The 24,303-nt window shown below is 48.0% G+C and overlaps 1 protein-coding gene across 8 annotated transcripts in view; it reads right to left on the bottom strand.

The window, feature by feature from the left end:
- Positions 1 to 24,303, bottom strand: part of ZNF536 (zinc finger protein 536) — a 426,032-nt gene that overhangs the window by 355,890 nt on the left and 45,839 nt on the right. For all 8 annotated transcript variants that reach the window (XM_082437056.1, XM_082437055.1, XM_082437057.1 and 5 more), the window contains exon 2: positions 16,565 to 16,634. The gene's annotated coding sequence lies outside the window, so the exon portion shown is untranslated. The remainder of the gene's footprint in view (positions 1 to 16,564; positions 16,635 to 24,303) is intronic.

Consider the following 24,303-nt stretch of genomic DNA (forward strand, 5'->3'; position numbering starts at 1 on the left):
CTCCACCTTCAGCCCCGGATCCATCTCTCCAACACACAGAACCTGTTCTGGGCACAGATGCAACAGCCACCGAGCTAACCGGTGGGAGAGGAACAGGCATGATTGGGACAGGGTTCTGCCCTCCGGGAGTTTGGAGTCACGACTGAGAGATAGAATAGGCTTGATGACAGTGAGGACACAAGTGACATGCCCCGTCCCCTTTCCAGGAGACCTGGACACCAGCTCAGAAAACCCCCTCTTAACCCAGAGCACATGGGCGTTGAAAAACGAGACATAATCAAAGAGTCTAGAGCCAAAGTGTTTGCAGGTGAAAACCTCAAGTGTCCATAAAATCCACTGAATCAGAACCACTGATTCTTTGAGCATCCCTGCTAATGGAGGTTTCCCTACATTGGTATTCCAGCTCCCAATGTCAGGAAGAATTATGCAAAAATCACAGATAAAACAGAGAGTTTATAGTCCAATAGGGAAAAAAGGTATGAACTAAGTAACTACTACAGCACCAAGTGTGACATTACCATTTGTTCCTGCTTTGCCAGCCAGACCTGGTGACTGGTATCTGGTGCATCCATTCCAGACACACTAAGTGCTCTCTGTGTGCAGGTACCAGGGTGCAGGGCAAGGCAAGGGAGGGAAGCAGAGCCCTGCCCTCGGGGACAGTGTGGGGAAGGCAAAGACCAGCCTAGGGACAGGTCAGTCTCATAGAGAGTATGGGTAGCACCAGCCCAGGCCACTGGGAGTTTATCTGGAGGATGGAGATGGGGTTGACCTTCCAGACAGGAGGCACAGCAAGAAGGCCCACGCGGAAGGTGGGGGGTGCCTGGAGCGTGTGAGGACCAGCCAACAGGAGTCATTAAGCCAGTGGCTTATGGGCTGCAGCCTGACCCTCTCTGCTCTACAGACTTTCAGACTCCAAAAGAGGACACTGTCTCTTGAGAGTGCCCCAAGACTAAGTCCTAGAGCTGAATTGTAGTCCTGTGTCTGTCACTCAGAGGCTGTGTGGACAAAACGTCTCACTTCCCCTGTCAGAGTCCCAGTCTCTGCAGACATCCCGGGTCTCTGTACAAATCCGGTAGGATCCTGCATGTGACCCTCCAATGCACTGCGGAAAGCAACAGGCATTGTTAGGAGGGACTGAGCCCCAAAGACTTGAGACCCCAGGTTGGAGTTGCAGAGCCTGCCGGCAGCGGAGCTAGAACTGGAACTGCCCCTGGTCCCAAAGCACCCTCCGTGTGGCCATGCCCCCGAGTCCTTCCTCATCCGGGATGCCCAGAGCCTTCCACCTCCCTCGGAACATCAATTCAATCTGCTTCCGGGCTTCTGAAGAAACAAAAGCCCTCTCTTTTCCGTCATTACCGTGGCGATACGTGTACTATCCTATTTTAGAATGATTTCCTCTGCCTTACCCCCCAAACCTCCTTATTAGTGACGGAGAAAATACTGTATACAAACAGTGATTATAAAAATCATTTGTATAATATGCTCAAAAGTGCTCTACATCTTTATTTAGTGTCAGTGTCATCTCCATGAAAGTAACTCGGGTCCCGACACCTTGACACCAGCTCTGCAGAGCCCTCCACACGCCCTCCTCAGCCTGCAGAGCTGGGGCTGGCGTCTCTGAGCACACATAAGCACCTGGCAGGGACCTGTCTGCACCCTGCCTAATTCCCATATTTCCCGGGCTTTTTTTTTTCAGCATCATACATTATATTTAAGTCTCTCCAGCAATACAAATTTCAATTTGGCCAAGCTCTTTAATATTAATAGTTGTCAATCCAAATGCAGAGTGCATAATAAAAAATTTAATCGAAACGAATAGCTCACATATTTCTCTACCTCCTAAATATAGTTACCAATTAGACAAAAGATTTGGTTATATAACTTTGTAGAATTAAGGCCACCTACTAAAGACCACCAGTTAGGGCTGAAAAAGCCAAAATTCCTGATTCCATTCTGTTAATTATTTTGAAAGGTAAAGCACAGAGCTGGTCAGTGGCAGAGCTGGCGCTGGACCCTACACACACTCACGCACACCCTCGTGCCCTCAAACACTGAGGAGCCCAGAGTCCTGGGTACCACCCTGGCCTGGCCTGGCTCCCCAGTTGCAGTGCATCCTGCTGGGCACTGAGGGTATTTCTTCTGCAAACGACTCCAGGCCTCTTTCATGAGCTGCTCTGGGCTCGGCCCTGAGCTACATCAAGCAGGAAGTTTAAATGAAATGGCTCCCAAGTTCCTTAAATGGTTTAATAAAACATATACTGACTGCAATGTGCAGTTTATAGTGGCAAACTGTTGCCCCTCAGTTGGGAAAAATGACCTCCAGTCGGCAATATTCCTTTCAGCCTCATGATTCTAGTCCGCTGTTGGCCATTCCCTCAACCCACCGGGCAATTCTTTTCCATAACAAGGCTGACTGCAGCCACCGTGTGTATCACTGCCAAAGGTGCCTCCACAAGGCACATTCCGTGATGAGACAAAAGACACAGCAGGCAGATGACACTGACACATACAGAGCAAAGGAACGCTGCTCAGAGAGCAGGGAGACGCCAGAAAATAAGTGCAGGGGATTCAGAGAGATTTGAGGAAATTAAATGCAGTATCAGACAGAAATCTGTGTGTGTGTGTGTGTGTGAGATCCCTACTCAACACCACTCAGAACCGGGATGGGCAACAAGTTAAACAGATCTGAGGGGCAATGCCTCAGCTCCACAAACGCTCTTGGCATCTGCAGCCATGAGATTTAGAAAATGCAGGGAGGGTATGATATGAATTTCTAAGTCTCTACTATGTTAATAACAAATAGCTATTACTAACACTTCTAATCACACATGCCATTTCCGATATTTGGTGCTGAAAGGTTCCGCCTCATCTAAAAAAGTACTGGAATTTGACTGCCAGAAACTGATGACCTTTTATCCTAAACTGTGCATTGAGATGGCTTGTTAAGCTCATTAGTATTATATGGTGAATTAGATTAGACATTTTATGATTTTTCAAAAAAGGCTTTTTTGATATAAAAAAGCAGCAATTTCCTTTTTTGACATTTTTCATTTTTAAGGTAATAAAAATGGCACATGTATACCATGGCATAATGGATTAATTAAGGAATATTATGTTTATCCTAACTCTTGACCGAGTTGTACATCTTCATAACTCACTCATAAAAATTAATGCATTATCTTATACCATGGGATGATAGACTTATTTTTTCCAAACCTGCTCAGAATACATTGTTCTAAATTGGATTATTCTGAGAAATAGTGAATACCATATTCTGATATCATCAGTCCAAAATTATATTGTTATTTTAAAACGTTGTATTAGTATATATAAAATCTAAACCTTCTGACTTCTGTGGCTTTGAATTGTCAGGCTATTCTCTCTTAGGAGATCAAGCTGCTCCCCCCACCTACACTCACATGCAGCCTATTTTATATCTCCTCTCATTCACAATGGATTTGTTGTTTAAAAAACATGCATTGCATCAAAGCATCACTGGACAATATTTTTTGGCTATTTCTTTGTGTCTTGATGGTAGGGGTGAATATAAAAGAATATTCATGCAAGTTTCATAAAGGCCCCAGATTTCTAAATCAACAGATGAAAAATCCCTAAAAATAATAATGTCCAGATGTTTCTTATTTAATGTTGCCAATCACAAAAGTGATAGAATTTGTGAATTTCAAGGTATTCATAATTTACAGAGGATTATAATTTTTTATCAAGGGAGCATCCAGGGCAATTAAAATTAGCAATTTCAATAAACACAAATGATTCTCTCACAGAGGCTGCTACCTTTATAACCTTGGCCTCACACCACAAAACCCACACTCACATGCTGCAGATTCTCTTTCTTTTCCAGGCCCCCTTCTCAGGGGAAAATGTAACTTGCCAGGTCTAAACTGCAGATTGTTTTTAATGTGCTAGAACTTCAGAATCGGAGGGGCTCTTAGGAATCATATAAACCTAATTTCTCTTTTTATTGGTGAGAAAACTGAGGTCCAGGAATATGTCTGACCCAAAGTCCCTCAGCTGAGAAGTAAGAAAGAAGCTACCAGAATCTTCTGAGGTGCAGGCTGGGGCATTGTCCACCCACTAAAATTTATGTTCAGAGTTAATATAATTCCAGGGCACTGGCATTGGCAAAGGAGCTTGTGAAAAATGGAGACTCCCAGGCCCCTTTCCAGACCAGCACACCTCCAGGTCGGGGCCTGGGAACCTCACAGGAAACAGGCTCTCCTGGTAATTCCTAAACCACCACCCCAAGGTGCTCCTTGGTCCATGTCTCCCAGATTCCAGAAGTTTCTTGGGAGTAAGGCAGGATGAAGGAGTCAGCAAACTGTTCTTCCGTAGTTGACAATCTCAACGTCCCCACCCCAGAGCTACCAGCATTAGGAAACTCTCATTCAAATGGCCACCAGGAGAATCTGTGTCTAAGAGACTGGAGGGTGGGGTGGCAGACAGAGCCCAGCCTCACACACATGAGACATCCCTCTGGGAAACCCTGGAAGAGATGTGAAGCTCCAACTCCACATTCTGGGCCAGGCCGAACCCTCAGCTTCACTGGTCCTCGGCACTGCCCAAGGTAGAGAAAGAGCACGGGTCCCTCCGCACAGCTAGTGATGCGGGTGTGACGCACAGAGGACACCCTGGGCATGTTGCCTCTGGCTCAGATGCAACCTAGAGGCTGGGCTTGACCCGAAGCATGTGCAGATGCATCTTTGATTTCTGATGGGTTCTCAGGTTTAGCTCACTGTTCTAAAGGGAAAGGGGTGCTAGGGGGACCTGGTTGGATTCCTGGGGGCATGAGGTCTACGTAGAAAACTCAACTCATAAAGTACATTCTCTGCAAGGCCAGGAGGCTGCTGCTTCCTGGCGCGTCAGCTACCCAAGCTCTATGTATGGACTAGAGTTAAGCACAGACTCACGGCCAGGGCTGCTCATTTAGTCTTGAAAAAGGGCTACTTGAGGGAGAGCCTCACCCCGGTACACGGCCACTCCTTCACCTGAGCTGTCACCCTCTCTACATGTTCTAAGATAATATCTGCATGTCTAATCTTTTGGCTACATCCTCCTGCTACCCTGCAGAAGAGATGGTGTGTGCCCCACCTGGGTGGCTGGCGCCTGTGACCCTGTTGGGGGGCGAAAGGTTTATCTGCACCTTCACAAGGTGCAGCTCCATTCCAGAACATGTCAGCTATCTGAATTGAACAGCCTTTTTAAAATTCAGTCATAAATCCCTCAAAGGTTCAAAAGAGAAATGCCTTGGGGTCAAATGTGTTCTATTAAGAAAATCACCTAGGTAGGAATTTTGATAAGCTGGATGTAAACTTTCCCACACATATCTTTGCCAGGCACACTAAGAGATTATAGAATTGCATCTAGAAAGACTCCAGTAATAAGGTACCTAATAACATCAGAGTAGAGTTTCCAAATCGACCTTTCATTAGACCCATCTAGTTGAAAGTTGAAGATGGACAAATTGAAGGGAAGGTGCTTGGCGTGATGCTGGACTGGGTTTCAAGAGGACTTTGGAAATCTTGTGGGGAGGGTCTCAGTATCTGAAACACAGGGGACGCAGCATAGTTCTGGCCACCGGGAGGGTCTTGGCTGGCTGGGGCTTCACGCTGATTGTGGGGCATCTCAGGCCATCACTAAACTTCTGCTGAGTGAGCTCTGCTCTCACGTCTTCTCTCCACTGCCAGACACCCGCTCTAAACTCTCAGGCCCAAGTCACATCAGGGGAGCCCAGTGCAAGTGCAAGATCAACAGCAGGTGGCTCAAATGAGGGCTAAAGGATGCTGCAGCCTCCGCCACCCAGGGCCCGATGCCACTCGGAAGACCACGTGTCCATGTGCGCCTCCCTTCCCCCCAAACTCTGACCTGCGCACACCGGGTGAGCAGGGAGAAGAGCTCACTCTAACACGACGTCTCAGCAAGAACCTGCTGTGTTGGACACGTCCTGATCCCCCAGGGCTGCCGGGGCAGAGAGCAAGCTGAGGGCTGGCCAAGCCAGCTGCTCTGAGCCAGCAGCTACAGAAGCACAGACTGGACACCGGAGAGATCCACCTACCCTTCCCCTTGGCCGGTTCCCAGGCTCTCCCCCCAGACACTTCTGCACAGTTAAAGGCTGAAGGAAGCGGGTGTGACCCAAGAGGAAGCTCACTGGCCAAGGCCTCCTGGATCTGTGACCAAGGATGGCCACAGTGACTTCTTCCAAGGGGCTGGCCGCTCTGTGCAGCCAGGGGCTCTGAGTGCTGCCACCTGGCCCAGGCCTGTCATCTGGGCAGTGGACCTGCGGGCCAATGGACCTGCTCTGCTCTTCTCCCAAAATACCTGCAGGATAAGCCTTGGCCACGCACTCCATTGCCCTTACCAAGAGCAATGCCCATTTCCCTCCAGCCTGAACAACTGCCACTTTTCTCTACCCTCTCTTAGTCTGGGAGGCAGCAGCAAATACTTGGGATACACACAAAATGGGATAATGACAGTACTTATTTCATGAGGTCGTTACAAGAATTAAATGAGATCCTGCACATAAACTGAGGACAGTGCCTGGCACTTGGTAAATAGTCACTAGGCCCTAACAGCTGCCCACATTGGATTTCACCACGAGCAGAGTTGCAGAACACCCTGCCAGCCCCCCGCCCCCCGAGGCCTCCCCGAGGTGTGAGCACTTAGAGGCAAGAGGGAACGTTCAACAACTATGGTGCGACAGGCCAGGATTCGGGGCAAAAACGACCACATCCGGCAACAAAGAGGACCAAGGAACCTGCCTGGTTTTCCTCTCAGTTGCAGAATAAATATCCCCCAGCCCCATGATTAAAAGTCTTGCCTTTAGTTCAGAGGTCTGCAAACATTTTTTCTACCCACAAATCTTTTTCAAATGAAAGCTTACCAAGGAAGCTCACTGTATAAAACAGATGCCCACGAAGTGACCCTGGTCGGAGGGGTCGGTGTATCCTGGAGCCTCCGCGCCCACTCCCCCGTGGTCTGTGTAATGACCATCAACTTAACTGATGACATTAGATCCGTGGTTCTCCAAGTGCAGTCACTGGGCCAGCAGCATCAACATTGCCTCAGAACTTGTTAGAAGTTCAAATACTTGGACCCACCCCAGACCTTCTGAATCATAAATCAGAAGCTTTTGGGTCGGGGCCCAAAGCTGTGTTTTCACGAGCCCTCCAGGCGATTTCGGACGCCACTACACCAGTGGTTCGCACCCAGCTACACACGAGCACCCATGCTCAACGTCTCCCCCCATGCGATTCCTGATTTCACTGGCCTGGGGTGGGGTCCAGACGCTGGTAAGTCCTGGAAGCTCCCCAGGCAGATCTGGTCAGCGGCCGCCATCTAGTCCCTGGCTGCCCTCAGTGCGGTCCAAGGAGCAGCATGGCCTGGCGACCCGTTTGGGGTATGGATCTCTGACCCCCAGACCTACTGAGTCAGACTCTGCATGTTACCAAGATCCTCCGGGGGGCTGTGTGGACATCCCTGCCACTCTGGTCTAGGTAGTCCTGTTTAAGACCTGGAAAGAAACTTAGACACCATGTGGTTCAAACCACTCACCCCCTGGGTGGTCCCCTGAGGCCACATGGCCTGAGACTTCCCAGGTCACCCCAGCTACCGCAGCAGGTGGGGGATCAGAGGCAGCCCCCCTCACTCTCAGGCCGGCCCTCCTTCCCTCGCCCACACAGCCTCCAGCCAAGCGAGTTTGCCTCAACCTTCCCTCTGAACTTCTCTCCGTCTTCAGTCCCTGAGGCCTCAGAGGAGAGAAGGGGTGGAGGCGGCTCCCCATCCCTGAGAAAGCAGGAGCTGGGTGGTGCCTGAGGGTGGCAGTGATTCCCGCAGGCCATGCTGCAAACACCCGAAAGCCCTTCCAGGGGGCGTCCCGCTCACTGGCTTGTTACTGGAGGTCTGATAATATTTGGGATGTCACATTTCTAGAAACACTGAAGTCATGTTTAAACGCACAAATATCGGGGCCTGGAGAGGAGAAACAGATATTTGGTGAATGATTCCAGCATGGGCCATAGTTAACGTTTTTTACTGCAGATGTTGTCTCAAGTTATATTTTGTTAAGGAACAAAAGCTACACTGTTGAGCCAAGCTCCCTCATAAGGGCATCATATGTGTTATTAGCTGTGTTTAGACAGGAAACAATCCTTACATATGGACAAGGACAGGTTGATTATCTTCCTGCAGTATTTCAGGAAGAAAATAAAAATGGCTTTAGGGTAGGGAAAGTTCAACACATACACTGCTCCACCACCACCATCCTGACAAATACACACACACACACACGATCTCCACCTCCCCATCCAAAGTTCCCTCCCCTCTGGACTGGCAAGTTTGGCTCACGACCAGGCCAAGAACCAAACTTAATCTTTAAACAGAAAAAAAAGTCACACATAGCCCTATTTCCCAAACACACGAGCATATGTTATCACTCATTTCTCCCACTTATTCTCAGGCACAAAGCAATTACCAAACTAACTCATCCCTTGAACATCTACCAAGCACCTATTAGGGGCAGGCCCCTTGTTTGAGGCATTACCATAAATTTTCAAGGATGGAACTCAAAATCCAAAGCCATTGCTGTCTTTCTTGCAATGTGCTAACATGCCAATCACATTATCAACTCAGATTATCATACTTCTCTTTGTACAAAATGAATTGAGCCAGAAAACTGTAAGGGTAGGAGTCCAGTTCTGCCAGGCTTAAACCACAGCCAAAAGTTCACAAAAGAACACCGCTGTGCTTCTCTCTGCGACCACACGAAGCCTACTGTTGAAATACAGCAGTCCCTGCAGGGAAGGCCATGCATTCCCAACCACGAAAGGAGATCCCATCTGTTTGCTTGAGATGGACGCAAGACCAACCGTTTCCTGCAGTCCCAACACCCCCTAAACACTTGGACTGAGAGGTTATTTCCTTGATGCATACAAATATGTAAAATCAACTCAGACTTTTCTCTCCATTGACGAAAGAACAAATAACTATCCACGCTTTGTCCTCTGTATGAAGAAATATCAGAAGGTTCCTGGTACCAAGTCCACACATCCTGGTGGACCAAGAGGGTGGTAAGGAGGGGAGGAGGCCGAGAGAAATAACTGTCTGATCCCTCGTTAGCAACAGCTGACCATCTGAGCCCGAGAGGCCAAGGGGGTGCCCAAGACAGTCTCTGGGAATGGGAGAGCAGATCTCCACAATCGGAGAAAAAGATTTGGGGCGGGCCGAAGATATCCATGCCAGGATTCACGCCCAACAACATGTGATCAAGAGAATGAAAGGGGAAGAATCAACCAGCGTGCTCTCCTCTTGACCGTATACCTCGGCTTTCTTTCCTCTGGGTTAGGAATTCACTTTTGTAACGCAAGAAGACGTTATTGGTTGGCTTAGCTTTTTTTCTAACCCTAAAGAAATGCTGTACATGTAGACGCAGGCATCCTGAAACTATCTCCTTCTTCAGCAAAGCTGAGAGCTCATCCCACGGTGCAGCACAGGACACAGGTCTTGGAATTTAAATATAAGAAATAAAGGAAAGCTCAGCTCACCTAGCGCCTCCTCCCGGCTTCATTCTCTCCCTCAGTTTGCCACCTCTCCCAACGACAGCATCAGATTTTTATACAATTACAATTTTTTTTCAACTAGGACCTGATCTCAGGCTTACTAAAACCCCAGGAGGTGGTCCCTGTAAAGACCAACCTCCAAATGATTACATTTAAAGTGATAGTGACCAGTGCACAGGGACAGGCACGTGCATCCTGGTCTGGCCATTTTCTGATGTGTGACTTGTGCAAGAAAGTTACCTTTGCTGCGCCTCAGTTTCTTTGCAAAGTGGGCTGCGGAGGGGATTAAACAAGATATGGGGTCCCAAGTTCTGACCACAGGGCAGGGTTAACCGATGCTTTCTGCAAAGGACCAGGTGGGAAATATTTTAGGCTCTTCAGGTTACACAATCTCTGTCCCAACTGCCCTACTCTGCCACTATAGTGTGAAAGCAGCCACAGATGATACGTAAATGAGTGGGGCCGCCTGTGTGCCAAGAAAACTGTATCTATGAACACTGAAATTTGAATTTCACGTAATTTTCATGTGTCACAAAACATTGTTTTCTTTTTAATTTTTTTCATTCATTCAGAAATGTAAAAGCCATTCTTTGCTTTTGCAAAAATAGGCAGAACCACAATGACATACTACCTCACATGCATTAAGATGGCTACTATCAAAAAGAAACAGAAAATAAGTGTTGGCGAGGATGTGAAAAAACTGGAACTCTTGTGCACTCTTGGTAGGAGTGTAAAATGGTGCAGCCACTATGGAAAATAATATAGCAGTTCCTCAAAAAATTAAAAATAAAATTACCATATGATCCAGCAGTTCCACTTTTGGATATATATCCAAAAGAACTGAAAGCAGGGTCTCCAAGAACTATTTGTACGCCTATGGTTATAGCAGCATCATTCACAATAGCCAAGAGGTAGAAGCAACCCAAGTGTCCATTGATGGATGAATGGATAACACACAATGGAATATTATTCAGCTTTAAAAAAGAAGGAAATCCTGTCACCTGCTACAACATGGATGAACCTTGAGGACATTATGCTAAGCAAAATAAGCCAGCACCAAATGACAAATACTGTTTGATTCCACTTATATGAGGTAGCTAGGGTAGTCAAATTCACAAAGAGAAAGTAGAAGGGTGGCTGCCAGAGGATGGGGGAGAAGAGAGGAAAGAATGGGCAGTTACTGTTTAATGGGTATAGAATTTCATTTTGGGAAAATGAAAAATTTCTGGAGGGGGACTGTGGTGATGGTTGCACAACAGCGTGAATGTACTTAACGCCACTGACCTGTACACTTAAAACCAGTCAAGATAGATTTTATGTTGTGTGCATTTTGTCACGATTTTTAAAGTATTTCTAAATGTTCTAAAAAAACAGGCAGTGTGCCAAGTGTGACCCACTATGGCTGTGGTCTGCAAGCCCCCGGCATACAGCATAAGAGCAGCACAGTAAACATCACCTAAAAAAGGAAGATGAGTGGAAGGGTATCGGGGTTACAAGTGAAAAGAGGGCTTACGGGCAAATAAAGAGATTTCTAAGATTTATTCATTCAAGTCTTTACCAAGCACCCACTCTGGGGCCAATAACCATCCGGGCATAGACACAAAAATAGAGAGAGAGGCATTCTAGGCCCTAGAGCCCAAGCCTCCCCTCCCTCCGGCTCAGCGCTGTTTGAAGGAAGTCCACCCTGCACGTGTGAGGGCACGCCCTGGGGTGCACGGTGAGGGGAGGGCCGTGAGAAAGGGAGAGGGCAAGGCCACACAGGCTCAGACGTGGAGGCAAACCCTCCTTGGAGTGGTCAGTGATCTTGTCAGGGACGGAAAAGTTCAATGACTACAAGGGTGAGTTTAATTATATGTTGTCGCTGACTAGCAGTGGTTCCGATGGTACAATTACACATGTAATTTATCAGCAAGATACTTGCATACATAATAAACCAAAAGCAAAACATTAAATTTCAGTGGATGCTAAAAATACAAGATTGGGCCATGACGCAGAGCAGTCTCACTTGCATGGGGTGGCGGAGAAAAGCCAAGAACCTCCCCTCCCTTTTAAGAGCTGGCTGTCCCCACCCACCATGACCACGTGGCATCCATCCCAGGAATGCACGCCCCAAACACCAAGTAAATCCCAGTGGTGTGTCAACAAGGCTCCTTCCACAAAGGAAATGGGATGGGGAAGCTGACTTAGGAAACTCACCACCCTTTCTGATGTTCTCTGAACTTGCTAACCACGGTCCCCAGGGGTGCCAGGAAGACCGCATGCCTGGCAACTTCTCCAGGTTCTTAGCTCTGGTATGAGTCTGAGGGGGAAAGGCTAATTATCTGAAAATGGCCTATACTTTCCTTAATCTTGAATAAAGACAGGGAAAGGGGAAAAGGTGACTAAACAGAGAAAATGAAAATACTACTAATAACAGCAACACACATTTATTAACTGCCTACTTTGAGCCAGGAGGCAGTATTTTAAGCACATCACATAAATTACTTGTATAATCTACTACATTGTCATTACTGTCATTCCCAATTTAGAGATGAGAAAAGAGAGGCACAACAAGACTAATCCATTGACACGTGATCGTATAGCTAGTGAGTGGTGAAGCGATGATTCAACCCAGGAAATGTGGTTCCAGAGTCCATACCTTTGCCAGGTTTAGAGGTCATTTATCTCTCTCTTCTTTATTATTTTCTTACTGGTACCTCTATGATGTCCATTATGCAATAATTTAAAAGTCAAGCGTGGGGCAACTTTTTATCCTCACCACTGGGAATACATTTTCCAATAGACTGGTACCCACCATGCTGGGACTTAGGAGTCTCAGCCTACCTCCTCAAGATGGCTGAGCCCATGTGGCTGAAGAGAACACACAACAGCCTCTACAAGAACATGAAATACACTATAAATTACAGAGTTTTTGCCCAGGAGACAGACAACAAGTCATCTGAACAGGGAGTCTTCTGAGCCTCATAAATTCCATGTCCATGTCTCACTGTGAAAGAGGTCACCTTCCCCTACTCTGCCTCCATGACTTCCATCCCAGTCATTTGCGTATGTGCCCTGGTGGATTTTTAAAGATACTCTTATAGCAAGGCATCCATGTGGTTTCAACTTACAGAGACAGCCTGGCACAATCCTAGACATTTTTTAAAAACTGGATTGACAAGAAGTGATAATAAGAATAACTTTCTATAACTGACCATTTTGATGTAAAAAAAAAAAAATGTTTGGGAGGCCAGGGATGAAGAGATGGTATAAAGTGGGATTTCATTTGAACCACTGGGCCTACCATTCTAAGATTCTGTTAGGGTTTGAGATAGAGTCCCATCCATCCACCCATCCAGTCATCCACCCGTCCACTCATCCACCCATCCATCTACCCATCCACTCATCCATCCATCGATCCACTCATCCACTCATCCACCCATCCATCTACCCATCCACTCGTCCATCCATCCATCCACCCATCCATCTACTCATCCACCCATCTATCCATCCACCCATCCACCCATCCACTCATCCACCCATCCATCTACCCATCCATCCACCCATCCATCCATCCACTCATCCACTCATCCACTCATCCACCCATCCATCTACCCATCCACTCATCCATCCATCCATCCACTCATCCACCCATCCATCTACTCATCCACCCATCTATCCATCCACCCATCCACCCATCCACTCATCCACCCATCCATCTACCCATCCATCCACCCATCCATCCATCCACTCATCCACCCATCCATCCATCCACTCATCCACCCATCCATCTACTCATCCACCCATCTATCCATCCACCCATCCATCGATCCACTCATCCACTCAGCCATCTACCCATCCATCCACCCATCCATCCATCCACTCATCCACCCATCCATCTACTCATCCACCCACCCATCCACCCATCTACCCATCCACCCATCCATTCATCTGCACATCCATCCGCCCATCCATGCATCCACCTATCCATCCTTCCAGTCACCAAAATTTTATTGAGAACCTACTGTGTATCGAGCACCGTTCCAGGAATTAGGAAAATAACACTGAACAAAATACAGCAAGTCCTTACTCTTTCCAGGCTTACACTGTAGTAGGGGAGACAGACCAGAAACCAGTAAAGAAGTGGGTCACCAAAAATGATTCCTGCACCAAACATCACAATGTATTTGAAATCCTCTAACACAAAGGTAAATCAGAGCCATTTCCTCAGTTGTTGTTATCATCAAGGATCAGTTGTAAAAACAAACAAAAGTGTCTTCTATGGAAATGCCAACAGTACAAAAATGTATTCCAATGTGGCAGGATCATTTGAGGGCAAATACTACAGGCAGTATTTTTATGACAAAAGCTTTATTTCTCGTCTTCTCTATCCTTGATTTACATATATACATGTATGTGGGTGCACACGTATCTAGATTCAAGTATTTCAATATAAATTTTCAAAATACTTTTCCTGATTTCAGTTGATTGCATATTTTGAGCCAATGTTGCAGCAGTAATTTTTGTTCTGAATCAAAAACGAGGATCTCTCTCTCTCTCCCTCCCTCACCCTCTCTTTCTCTCTTTTTCCCTCCCTCTCTCCCCTGCGCTCAACAACCTCACCTTCGCCCCCCAGCCTCTAGCCTTAAGAAGCCCAAATATTCAAGCTGCTTTCAGAGCTGAGTGGTAACAAGGGCAAAACCTGTTTCTTCCCATGCATTTTCCTGCTGAAGCTTTCTGGGGCCATGGGGGCTGAGGTGCTAGTGAAAGCCACATCACAGAGGCACAAGCATAGAAGGACAAACCTTTCCACTTCGATTTGAGTGTGTAATTGTTTGAATACATCTCGCCGGCACTACAATAATGTCATCCTTGGTTGACACAGATTTTAAAGCTCTTTGAAAAGGTGGAATGTTATCAATCACAAGCATGATTATAATGGGATTTAAGTGGAAGAAGCTAAGATTCAGGCCCTCATTCGGACCAGGTTCTGTGACAAGAGTCGGGGGGAGAAAGAAGTAAGAGGGCTGCATTTCAGCCAGGAAAAGGATGCAGTGTGTAGCCATCATCCACATATCTTTTCTCCCACAGCCAAAGATGTCCCAGGAAGCACCAGGAAACTCTGGAACTCCAACTGGAATTCCCCCACCCTGCAAAAAAAATCTGCTTATATTCCTATCACACTAGACCAGTGGTTCTCAAGCAGGGTCAACTGTGCCTCCCAGGAGACATTTGGTAATTTCAGGAGACATTTTTGGTTGTCACAACGGGGGAAAGGGGTTCATAACTGATACCCAATGGGCAGAGGCCAGGGATGCTGTAAACATCCTACCGTGCACAGGACGGCCCCACAGCAAAGAATTACCCAGCCCAGAATGTCAGCAGTGCCCGGCTGAGAAACCCCATCTCAGCTCCAGAGAAGCTGAGCCAAAGCTCCAAGAAAAAAGGATGGGTCAAGAGGGAGCATTTCCAGGAAAGGGGTCTGAAGCTGCTCCCACTGGCTGTGCGGCCCGTCCTGTTCACCAGCAGACCGAGGCAGGTGACAAGAGAGGAAAAAACAGGGGAGGGAAGAGAGGAGTCTTTGAGCCAAATTACTTGCTCTTTTGCCTTTTGATCTAAAACACACTTTCCTTATTACATGTCAGAAGGGACTGGAAATCCAGCCATTTTTTTCTTCAAGGCAAAACAGCCCAGGCCCAACAAAAACACAATAATCTCTCCGGCCGATCTCTGGGACTGTCCAGCCTCTCCCTGACAAATCACAACAGTGCCTACAGCTGTCGAATTCACCCACCGAGCCCAATCAAATGCCCGGATTACTAAGGCAAAGAATTGTGAATTTCATTAAATATGTTAAAGGGGAAAAAATCAGCTTTGAAAAATAGTAATCCTGTCTTTCAACAAAAATATTATAGGAAGCTATGAATTTGGTAGATCCGAATAGGATGTTGGTACATGTTTTACTAAGGTAATATAATGGCACACTATTATTAGATCACATTAATCATTACTGTGCCAACGGCGCTGACAGCCCCACTGAAAAGGATTGAAAGGCCTGGTAATGGATATAAATTACCCATTGTGTGATAAAAGGATTTTTACTAAGAAGGTAAGAATAAAACAGCAAATTTCTAACATAACTGTTGTGTAAAAACCAAAATAAAAGTAATCCACGGTCAGTAATATCCACAAAATCAGAAGTAAGCACTTTTTCAACAAGATAAAGTCACAATAAAGATATATATTCAGTACAATGCAAAATTAATTTCTAAGTGCATAATTCCACTATCAATTTCCCTGGTTTATGTAGTGACCTCTGAGGCCCATGGTCAGGAGATGGTGGGTTTGGCTAATTAGATCTGAGGGTGAGTTTGCAGAGATATCAGGGGCAGCCTCCGAGGAGGCGGCTACAGACATCAAATACGAGCGCTGCCCCTTCTTATTTTAAGTTTTTAGCTTCAGTGTGGGGAAAACACTCCATGACTGAGTTCGTGATCTTGAGTCTGATTGAGGTGACAGGCACGGAGCCACTCGGAGACAGGTTTCCTCCAAGACTGGGCCAAGCCACAGAACCACATGCTGAGTGGTGGGGAAACAGGCCCTGGGCGGTGCTTGGAGGGGCCGCCTGGCTTTGGGCAGCCGTCCCACCAGCTCACCAGCTCTCGTTCCCGCTGCCAGCCAGCAGACAGCGACCCTCCAGGATGTCACACAAGACAGCGATAAGCCAACCTTGCAGGGCTTTGCCCCATCTGTGACCCCATTCTGAGAACTTCTGAGCACATGTTGACACCACATAGTCATCACACCCAGAAGACCTGAGGCCCATGCTGGATCCCAGAGACCTCTGAATCTGGAAGCTTCTCCAAAGCCCAGCCTCTGTCCAAAGAGGCAAGGGAGTAGCTGGGAGAACTCTTACCCAGCACAGGGACCCACAACCCAAAGAGGGCAGTCTGGCTCCCCCACAAGACACAGGCAGACACCACTCCAACAAACTACAAAACAATGTTCCTTACCAGGAGAGTCTGAAAGCAACGGAGTTCCCTTGTAGCTGGTGGATATTCTTAAAGCCGTGGTGGTCAGGAACTGCAAAGATACGACCTGTTAGAAATTCTCAGTGTCGGACACATCGACTCCACTAAGACAGGTAAACAGTATTCAGCCAAGGTAACAATTTGCTGGGCTAGTTGAGAGTCTAAAAACATTTAATAGCCCCCACTGCCCCAATTCATTGAGCAATTTTAAAAATGGGAACTATGTGACCTTTGCTGCAATAAACCAAATTTGCTCAGCTTCTTTTTTTTTTTTACATAGTCTAATTCAACCTTTTATTTTTTTAACATCTTTATTGGAGTATAATTGCTTTACATTGTTGTGTTAGTTGCTGCTGTATAACAAAGTGAATCAGCTATACGTATACATTTATCCCCATATCCCCTCCCTCTTGCGTCTCCCCCCCACCCTCCCTGTCCCACCCCTCTAGGTGGTCACAAAGCACCGAGCTGATCTCCCTGTGCTATGCGGCTGCTCAGCTTCTTTTAATGGGAAATTGCCACCTGCAAAAAGAGAAGGGGGTGGGACATCTAACCATCTCTTCTCTAGGTGGGATGGAAGAAGAAATAAGAGCACATAAGTCCCCCCCTCCTCTGTCTCTATCTCTCTTTCCCTCCCTCTCTGTCTGGAATTCTAAAAGTGAGGAACTGAGAAGGTACTCAGGGGTTCTGTTTTGCTCCCTAATTTAAGGAGCCCCCTGCAGTAGACCACACACAATTTCACCCAAATTTCAGTTGGCTATGCCTGGTTCAGTGGCCAGAGCAGCTTTCAATGGGTCCAGACCAGGAATCTGCAACTGACCCAGGGGTCAAGAGTGTTGTGTGTCATCTAAGTCCTCTCTCTGAACCAAGACCAGAAAAGCAGCAGGATGAGACAAGGGCCCAGAGGGAAAGCCGAGATGCCCACCACAGTGGTTCTAGAGCATCAGTTGGGGTGATCGAGGCCAAGCCTCAGTCTGAGATCTCCAGCTCGGAGACAGCGCAGCGCAGAATCTAATTTGTTTTGCCATGTTACAGCAGGGACTTAATAGGGCAAGCAAACATTCCCTCTTGATAAATTGTACATTCTGATATTGTAGAAGTAGAATTCTGGTAGAGATTTAAGGATGTGTCTGCAAATGCACCAGAAGATGCATTCGGAGAGCACGTGGTGGCAGCCCCAGACCAAGGTATTTGAACATCAAACCACTGATTTCAACACTCCATCCAACTCCAAGATTGATTTCTGGCAACCAAAAAGGTGTTTGCTGAGTGCGTGCTAGAAGTGTTTTCTCAAAGTGTAACAGGGACACTGCTATTTGTAAACAAATTTCTACCTGCCTATCTTGAGACAGAAAGCAAAAGTCTACATGTCAACCATCTGCAACGAGGACAGAGATTACAAGTCTCTCTCTCTTTCTCTCCTCAATCAGATTATCTTCTGCATTTTGTTTTTTCGGTATCACTCAACATGAAAATCTAGGCAGTGTAAAACACGCACTCGATGCTATGCTTTCCTAGGTTCTACCGGAGCTGAGAGGAACAGGCATCCGGCACCCAACGTGGCTCTACGAAGATTTCGTTTGCTCACAAGGCTCCTCACGCTTAGCAGGAGGTGGAGGACAGACTTAGATTTTATATCCAAGCTCATTGCTTGCAAAATTTGAGGACTATTCTCCAGGGGCTGTTCACTTAGAAGCCTTGTAAATTCCAGTGACAGGGAGAACGCCGGGAGACTCCACTGGGCAAGTCTCACCCCTGCTTGTCCTCCGGCTTCACACCACTGATCAGACCTCCGGCTCCTGCAATCTGCCTGGGGTCCTCAATCACTCGAGGCCCCAGCACAGCCCTGAGACTGTGTTGGAGCTGTGCTCTTGTAAGGGGTCCCCCGAGTGCTTAGGGGCTTGCCCAAAGGTAGCTACCTGCCCGGGAAGGTTTGCCTAACAAGCTTCCTGCTGGAATGGGAACCTCAGGAAGGGAAATCTAGTTAGTGCCATTTGTGCCTTTGTGAGCCAGTCTAAATAGGAGGGGCTCCTGGTGTCTGATGTCATTACAGTCACTGCAAGTCGGGCAAAGGTGACCACATCAGACCGATGTTCTTGATTCGGATGGGGGGGAAGGAAGATGGCAGCGCAGTAACAGACCTTCTGGTGCAAGTAAGTAACTCGCACTGAGAGATAATGCAGTAACATAACCAGAAACAGGTCCCCGACTTGAGGCCTCCCCTCATCCCTGCCTTCCACAGGGACCCCACGGTGAGGAGCCAGGGCAGGGGCGCCACCCAGGAGACACTGCCCAGAAGTCCAGTTTGGTGCAGGTACCACCGGATCAGAGGAGGGGCGGGAGGGGGCAGATGACAAAGGCAGCGAAAAGCATGGCATGAGTCAAAGGGGGTTGGGTAGCAACCGCCTCACCAAAAACATGCCTGAAATCCCATCCACTACATTGATAACCCCTGCCTCCCCTTTAAATGCAGGGAAGTCCCACACGCAGTCATTCTCAGCCACCAGCCCCAGGGAGCGAATGAGTTTAGGAGACCCATTCCCTCAGTGGCTCAGACCTTCTGTGTGCCAAGCCCTGGGGTAGGCCAACGGCAAGCAGACCTGCCATGGGATCCAGAAACGGCCCACTGTGTGAAGAGTCTGGCGGGACAGGGAGCCTGCCAAGAGGGGGCCAACGGCGGGACACCAAGGAGGGAGGGAGGGCGTGCGAGCTGAGCCCTTCAGCAGGTGCAGGCAGGGCCTCGCGGGAGACAGGGCTGGAGGTAAGGGGAAGGCAAAGGTTCAGAGATCCTGACATGGGGCTCTAGCAAGGAGTGCAGGGTGGCTGCAACTTGGAGAAGCAGGAGAGAGAAAGCAGGGAGAACTGGGGGGGGGGGTCTGGGGAGGGAGGGACTGTTTATAGCCTGAGGCACTTCCAAGGCCCCTCTGAGGAAGGGGAGGGGAGGAGAGGGGATGGAAAGCTCTGAGAGAGGGACTTACTTTGAAGTGGGGTGGAGAGGACAGGAAGACATGGGGGACAGAGACAGAAAAAAGTAGGAGGTGGTCCAGACAGCTCTTGCCCGTCCTGGCACACAGTGGGCCCACACTACGGCATCCCTGTGAATCCGCTGGGGCCCCACTAGGGGACAAGGCATGCCCCTCCCTCATGAGTTCTCCCAGGGGAGACAAGGCAGCTCTGAGCAGAGCCAGGGAAACCTTGGCATGGCAGGAGCCCAGCCTCCCATACTCAGGCACAAGGGCGCTGAGGGAAGAGGCCATTGGCGAGTCAGGAGATGAACAAAAAGATGCCACACACCCCCCATCGACAGTGCCTCTGTAATGAGCCCCGAGTTGACCACAAAAGATCCTTCCTATAGGCAAACATGTTGCCTTCCCGTGGTCATTACACACCTGTCGTCCACCCTACACCATGACAACTGGAAAGTCATACAAGAGACAACAAGAGTTACCATTTGCTGAGGGCCTGGTACAAAGCACCAGGCACCAGGCACCAAGCTGAGGGATGTCCCTGGTCACCCCACAGCACATGGGGAAAGGGCTATGTCCCATTCACCTTCTAGCCCCTAACTTCTGGCAGAGGGTTTGGAGCTCAGTAAATGTTGTGTGGAGGGGTGGAAGGGAGAGTGGGAGGGAGGGAAGGAAGTAAAGAGGGAAAGGAAGGATGGAGGGAGTAGGGGAAGATGGAAGGACAATAGGATAGATGGGGGGATGGAGATGGATAGAGGAAGGAAAAGAAGGGAGGGAGGGAGGGAAGTAGTAGAGATGGAGGGAAGAAAAAGGAGGACGGAAGGGAAGAAGGAAGGGCTGGTTCACATCACCCCTCCCCTGGCCCACGGTCTGCTCCAGAGGCTGCCCCTGCAGGAGACAGAGTATATTCCTAGAGACACAGGATCACCCTGCCCAGGGGTCACTTGGAGGCCCAGCAGCAGAAGCAGAGCTGTCTGCTGAGGAGTCTGGGCAGTCCGGGGCAGATGGGAGTGGAGATCAACTGCTTTCCTTCCAGACAAGAGTTAGGAAAGAAGGATTCAGAGACAGAGACAGCAGAACTCCTTCAGCCCTCTGTCTGGAGAAGGGTGCAGCTAACAGGAGACATGTCTGGAGCTGTCTGAACATTACACCCCAGTCGCCCAGGGCCAAGGCCTCTGAACCTGCTCTCCTGGGCAGCGGGCTCTCCTCCGTCTGGAGGGGCACACAGAGGGGCGCTCGAGCCTCTTCTCCAGGGGACACTACCTGGGGCTACATCACCCCTTCCGAGCGTCTGGGTGCCCGTCCCAGCTCAGTACTTAATATTCTCCAGACCCGCTAGGGACAAGGACCCTGCCCAAAAAACGGTGGCTCCTCTGAATGGACTTGGAAGTTCCATTCCAAAGCACTGAGTGATTCTCCCTTTCCTTCTCTGAGACTCTGAGGGATGAACACAGCCCCAGAGACAGCCCTCACCACCCCCATAAGTTCCCAACAGGAGAGGCTTTCCGGTGAGGAAAGCTAGCTGGGAAAGAGCCTCAGGGACTGAGCCCCTCATTCACCCCTCACCTGTCAAGTGCCCCCCGTGTCTCCTACCTTCTAGCTTCCGGGGACCCAGTGGTATGCAATATTTCTACTTGTGTGAAACTTATGTCTTAGTGAGCAGTGACAAATAAAAGTAAAATATAACGTTAGCGAATAATAAGTTCTAAGAAGAAAAAATAAAGCTGGGAAAATGACGGGCAATGACAGAGACTACCTTAGATAAGGTAATCAGAGGAGACCTCGCTAAAAAAGTGACATTGACAAGGGACCAGAAAGAAGTAAGGGAGTGAGCCCTGTGAACAGCTGGGGAAGAAATTTACAAGCAGAGCAAACAGTGAATGCAAAGGCCATGGTGTAGGACGGAGCTGGTGTGTTCAAGGAGCAGCAAGAAGCCCATGGAGCCAGGGCACGGACATTGAGTGGGAAAATGGGACAGGGCGGGCTGTTTAGGATCCAAATACCTCAGCAGGCACGGTAAGAAACATGGATTTTATTCTGAGCCATTGGTGGGTTTTGAGCAAGGGAATAACACAGTCTGATTTACATTGTGCAAGAATCACTCTGGCTGCTGTGGGGAGAACAGGCAAGAGGGGACCAGAGTGGAGGCACGGAGAGCACTGGGGAGGCTGCTGCAGTTGTCCAGGTGAGAGAGGAGGCTGACTTGACCTGGGCTGAGAGCCGCAGTGATGGGGAGAAGCAAGCAGATTCAGGATGCCTTTTGTGTAGGGCCAGTGAGACTTGCCAAGTAGGACGTCAGGTATAACAGGGGCCCAGGGTCACCCTGTGCTCATCCTGGCCCGCGACTCTGGTGGCACAGATCACCACTCCCAAATCAGCCCTTGCCCAGGGCTCAGGTGCAGTAAACCATATGTTTCTGATGCTTTGACATCTGGGGCCTTGATGACCCTGAAGGGACAGCCGCTCCCAGAACTAGCCAATTCCCAGAGATAGCAAATGACTCCCCTGGGAGCACATCTTTCATTTGCAAACGAACCAATCCAGAGCCCATGCCCCAACAACCTCCTGTATCAGGCTCTCACACTCTGGACCACTGTCCCCCTGCCCTAGTTGCCCCAGGGTCAGGTACCAGACAACCGGAGACAGCCCCTGAGTCCCGGAGCCTACTAAAATTATCTGACTAGCCAATCCTAAGTCTGCTTACCCTGCCTTGCCGTGCCTTTCTCTCAGAAACCACATTTCCCCTTGCTCCTTCTTCTTCCTGACCAACCCTGATGCTCCCCTGGGCAGCACTGCATAGCATGGCATGCCCCCTCCCCTTAAGAACTATGAGTAACAAAAGATCTTTTCAATGGCAGTGTGTCCTGATCTGTTGGCCTCACCACACGCTTGCTCTCGGGGTCACCTTGGAGCCACTGCCCTCTTCTAACTTCTGCCAGAACAGGTGCTTGCGGAGCTGTTATTCAACAGCCACAAAGTGTCTCACAGCAGAGAAGGAACACTCGGAACTCAGCCAGCTCTTTCCTGAACCCCATCAGCCCACCCCATGGGGTCCCACAACTGACCCACCGCAGTCGGGCCTCCAAATACAGGGCTGGCACCTGTGTGAGTGTGTGTGCATGTGTCTGTGTGTTTGTGCACGTACATTTGGGGTGGGGGGTGGCAGTTGCCACCCTGATGTAGAGCCCAGTATCACAGGACACAACTGAAATATTGTAACACGGAGCGCGTTGGGCTGCCCAGACATGCTTCCAAAGGAAGCCTCTTCTTTCATTTTAAAACAAAGGTAACTTTGATGGAGAAGCTATTTGATACCTGTTCGATCTAAATGCTTTCAGGATACACAGACATCAGACGCTCACAGGAACCTGAGAGCCCGCGATATCAGCCCGGGTGCTGGGATGATAAAAAAGGAGTGGAGAGGCTCTTCCCATCAGCTTGCGACCCGGTGCATGTATTTTTACATGCTTTAGCATGAAAAAAAAGCCAAGATGCTCAGAGCCAATCAAATTACTTCCCTGTCTCTTTAATAAACAAATCCATGTGCACATTAACAGTGTTGAAAATTCAATTTAAACTCTTTGTCTGTTGCTGCTTACTCTAAAGATGGTCTTTCTTAAACAACAGAACACCAAGGAGTCGTTAGTGCTCTCTCTTCATTACTTCAAAAAACCAATCATTAGACACCAGAGTATATACGTAATTAGAAAATCACTTCCTTTGCAATCCAAGCTAAGTAGTTTACATACTGTAATTACAGGGACAAAATCAATTTTTAATCATTTCCCTGATTGGGCTCATCAGCTCTGTGGGAACATTGTAACCTGCTTGTTGTGCAAAAGCAACATCTGGGCTAAAACAATTACCCTTTGTTTGCTACAATATTCCTTAAATCTTTTTGCTTGCATAAAAAAATGAAAACACGAAGACAAGATATTTGGATGTCTTTTTGTCCTTGATCAACATATATCCGAAAGTTCTCCTCGTGACGTGAGTTTAATGTTCCCCGGAATTTACGGTTTAACAGTACACATCCAAGGAATGTATTTTTTCAGTGAGATAAAAGTATCTGATTGTTTTAAAGATCCATTCAGCTGCCTAATTGTTCCATAGCTAACACATGGTATTCAAACAACCCACACATTACAAAAGCTCATCTGGGTAATCATGGGCAACTATTATTGCGATGGTTTACACTTTTCTAATACAAATGAATGGATTTTATCAAAATTTAGAAAAAAACTAAAAAGCTGAGTATGTGTGAAAAATAGTTGGTATGAATTGGCAAGGCGAGTCTAAGCATTTTGTTCTCTTAATAGGAAATGACCTCATTTACACTGGAGTAATAATTAGTACTGCTTCACTGACAGTTAAGAAAAAAAACTTTCCCAGTATAATAAGGCAGCATCTCCTTTGTTAGGAGATCTACATTGATTATTAACCCTTGCCAAGAAATTCCAAGTTTAACTTTACGTTCCACTGGGCTCATGCTTGCTGGCAAAAGATAAAAATAGCTGTTTTGGAAACCATTGCCTCTCACCCAGATTTCTAAAGTTTCGCATCTGAGCTTTTAAGTGACAATCTGAAACACTTGGTGTCCCCTTTGAAGGAACATGGAAAGCCCCCACCACTTCACCCCGCAGCCCCAAGAGCCCCCGTCAGCCTCTGCACTCTCCCGGTGGCCCTGGTCCTCCCCGTCCTTTTGAAGTTTATTGGCTTTGATTTTTGCTTGCAAGTCCCCCAACCTACAATTAA

The sequence above is a fragment of the Balaenoptera physalus genome (assembly GCF_965194825.1).
Source record: "Balaenoptera physalus genome assembly, chromosome: 19".
NCBI lineage: Eukaryota > Metazoa > Chordata > Mammalia > Artiodactyla > Balaenopteridae > Balaenoptera > Balaenoptera physalus.